Consider the following 3,613-nt stretch of genomic DNA (forward strand, 5'->3'; position numbering starts at 1 on the left):
GAGTATAACAATTGTGGATCACTTCCACCGCTCCCATTTTCTCAGACACCAGGTGACAGCATTGGGGAATGGCTGTATCAGAGCCGCTAGGATTGCAAGTGATTTCAGATTTGGGTCTCTACTGGTGGTCTGCACTCTTGGGATCTACCCATTTTTTTCACCATTTCCTCAAGCCATGGAAGCTTTCTCCTCTTTGCCCAATTTTGCATGCGCCCTCACTTTGCTATTCTGCTTTCGTCATTTATATCATATCTAGAGCAAAACTTCATATCTTTATTAGCCAACTATTACTTCCTTTTGCCTTTCTTCATCTTCCCATTGATTGTTTAATCAGTACTGTCCTCCAGCTTATCACACACTTTTCCCTCTGTTTGTTCCTCATCCCGTCCTCCTTTTTCCTTGTCTTTGTATTTGATTGTAACCTATTGAATGTCCAACAACTTTCAGTTCTGATGAAATTGCCATCGACTTGAAATATTAAATTCTGTTTCTTCACTTAGGTTGCTTGAGCTGCTGAAAGTTTCCAGCATTCTGTTTTTAATTTTTTTTTCTTGCTTCAAGAATTTGCATGTCATCCTTGCTCAGGGGCCATGCTAATCTTCTCTGTATCGTTCCAATGTACTAATTGTGAGCAGGTGAGAGTGACTGCCTTTGACATCAAGCCAGCATTTGACCCTGTGTAGCATCAAGGAGCCCAAGCAAAACTGGAGTCATTGGGAATGGGGGAATGCTCTCTGCTGGTTGGACACATACCTAGCACAAATGAACGTGGTTGTGGTTGTTGGAGGTCAATCATCTCAGTTCCAGGGCATCACTGCAGGAGTTCCTCAGGGTAATGTCCTAGTCCCAACTATGTTCAGCTGCTTCATCAATGATCTTCCTTTCATCATAAGGTCAGAAGTAGAGATGTTCGCTGATGATTGCACAATGTTTAGCACTATTCGCAACTCTTTAGAAACTGAAGCAATCAATGTCCAAATGCAGCAAGACCTGGACAATATCCAGGCTTGGGCTGACAAGTGGCAAGTAACATTTGCGTTAAACAAGTGTCAGGCAATGACCATCTCCAACAAGAGAGAATCTAACCTTCACCCCTTGATGTTCAATGGCATTATCATCACTGAATCCCCCACTGTCAACATCCTGCGGGTTACCATTCACCAGAAACTGAACTAGACTAGCCACATAAACACTGTACCTACAAGTACAGGTCAGAGGCTAGGAATCCTGCGGCAACTAACTCACTTCCTGAATCCCCAGAGCCTGTCCACCATCTACAAGATACAAGCCAGGAGTGTGATGGAATACTGTCCACTTGCCTGGATGAGTGCAGCTCCAACAACACTCAAGAAACTTGACACCGTTCAGGAAAAAGCAGCCCACTAGCTTGGCTCCACATCCACAAACATTCATTCCCTCCACCACTGACGTAAAGTAGCAGCAGTATGTACCATCTACAAGAGCTCGGCGGGTGGGCGCGATCAGCAGGCCAGGAATCAACCAGGAAACAGACTGCCTACTGCGATTTCATGCTGGCTGGCCAATTAAATTGGGCAAGCGCGGGATGATGTCAAGATGCTCGCCCAACATCATCTCGCACTATTTTACGCCCAATTGGGTCGAGGGCACACCCGCCCGCGAAGCATAAAATTCTGCCCCAAGGTGCACTGCAGGAACTCACCAATGCTCCTTGGACAGCACCTTCCAAACCCGTGACCATTATATCTGGAAAGATATGGGCAGTGGACACTAGGGAACACCACCACCTGGAGGTTCCCCTCCAAGCCACTCACCATCCTGACTTGGAAATATATCACTGTTCCTTCACTGTCGCTGGGTCAAAATCCAGGAACTCTCTTCCTAAGAGCACTGTGGGTGTACCTACAACACATTGGACTGCAGTGGTCCAACTAGGCAGCTCACCGCCACCTTCTCAAGGGCAATTAGGGATGTGTAATAAATGCTGGACTAGCCAGTGCTGGCCACATCCGATGAATATAAAAAACACTGCTCGTAGGAGAAAGAAATCCTCTCGATAATTGAGCTGGATTTTCCCATTCAAAGTGGCAAGCTGGAAGGCACAGTTGCGGGCAAAATTTTGGGATGGCTCCCTGGTACATTCTGGCTGCCGGTGATGTTTCCTAATGCCATGACCAGATAACTAATTAAGGCAGAGCTGCTTTCACCACCAGTTGCATGGAAGCAGCTACTCAGTAATAGTTCAGAGGGCCATTTGATGAAGAAGGTCCCTGTGGACCTAACATACCCTGAAAGGAGGTTTCCCTTTGGTTCTGAAGGTCCTTCCGTCCTCAGCCATCCAATATTTTTAAAATAATCTGACCCTTGCGAGTGCCTCTATTTTAAGGGTCCCCATTTACTGATCTGCCTCAGCAGCGCCTACCTCTCCTAGTGGTGCTGCCGGGACTTCTGATTGGGCCTGCAGCATCTACATCCTGTCCTGCAACCCTTAATAAGATGAGAAACATAGGAGCAGGAGTAGGCCATTCGGCCCTTGGAGCCTGCTTCACCATTCATTATGATCATGGCTGATCGTCCAACTCAATAGCTTGCTCCCACCTTCTCCCCATATCCTTTGATCCCTTTTGCCCCCAAGAGCTATATCTTACTCTTTCTTGAAAACATACAATGTTTTGGCCTCAACTACTTTCTGTGGTAGCGAATTCCACAGGCTCATCACTCCCTGGGTGAAGAAATTTCTCCTCATCTCAGTCCTAAATGGTCTACCCTGTATCCTCAGACTGTGACCCATGGTACTGGACTCCCTCACCATCGGGAACATCCTTCCTGCATCTACCCTGTCTAGCCCTGTTAGAATTTTATGGGTTTCTATGAGATCCCCCCCCTCATTCTTCTGAACCCCAGTGAATATAATCCTAACCGACTCAATCTCTCCTCATATGCCAGTTCCGCCATCCCAGGAATCAGTCTGGTAAACCTTCACTGCACTCCCTCTATAGCAAAAATATCCTTCTTCAGATAAGGAGACCAAAACTGCACACAATATTCCAGGTGTGGTCTTACCAAGGCCCTGTATAATTGCAGCAAACATCCCTGTTCCTGTACTTGAATCCTTCGGCTATGAATGCCAACATACCATTTGCCTTCTTTACCGCTTGCTGCACCTGCATGCTTACCTTCAGCGACTGGTGTAGGAGGACACCCTGGTCTCGTTGCACATTCCCCTCTCTCAATTTATAGCCATTCAGATAATAATCTGCCTTCCTGTTTTTGCTACCTCACATTTTTCCACATTATACTGCAAGTGCCTTGCACTTGCCCACTCACTCAGCTTGTCCAAATCACACCGAAGCATCTCTGCATCCTCCTCACAGCTCACCCTCCCACCTGCAAATTTGGAGATATTACATTTAGTTCCCTCATCTAAATCATTAATATATATTGTGAATAGCTGGGGTCCCAGCACCGATCCCTGCCACCCCACTAGTCACTGCCTGCCATTCGGAAAAAAGACCCATTTATTCAAGAAGCTTGAAGATGGCCAATTAGGAAGCTGCCTTCAGGAATATTGCTGTGGCGATCTGTCTCTTGGCAAGTGTGGACTAGGGACCCCCATTTGGTCCTGAATTCAGGG

General features: G+C 46.7%; 1 non-coding gene across 1 annotated transcript; it reads right to left on the reverse strand.

Annotated features, from left to right (window-relative positions):
* Positions 1-540: 540 nt before the first annotated feature.
* LOC121290263 lies at positions 541-646 on the reverse strand. The gene has a single exon (XR_005945742.1). It is a non-coding gene; the product is annotated as a U6 spliceosomal RNA (small nuclear RNA).
* Between the last annotated feature and the right edge of the window lie 2,967 nt (positions 647-3,613).

The sequence above is a fragment of the Carcharodon carcharias genome, chromosome 17 (genome assembly GCF_017639515.1).
Source record: "Carcharodon carcharias isolate sCarCar2 chromosome 17, sCarCar2.pri, whole genome shotgun sequence".
In the NCBI taxonomy this organism is placed as follows: domain Eukaryota; kingdom Metazoa; phylum Chordata; class Chondrichthyes; order Lamniformes; family Lamnidae; genus Carcharodon; species Carcharodon carcharias.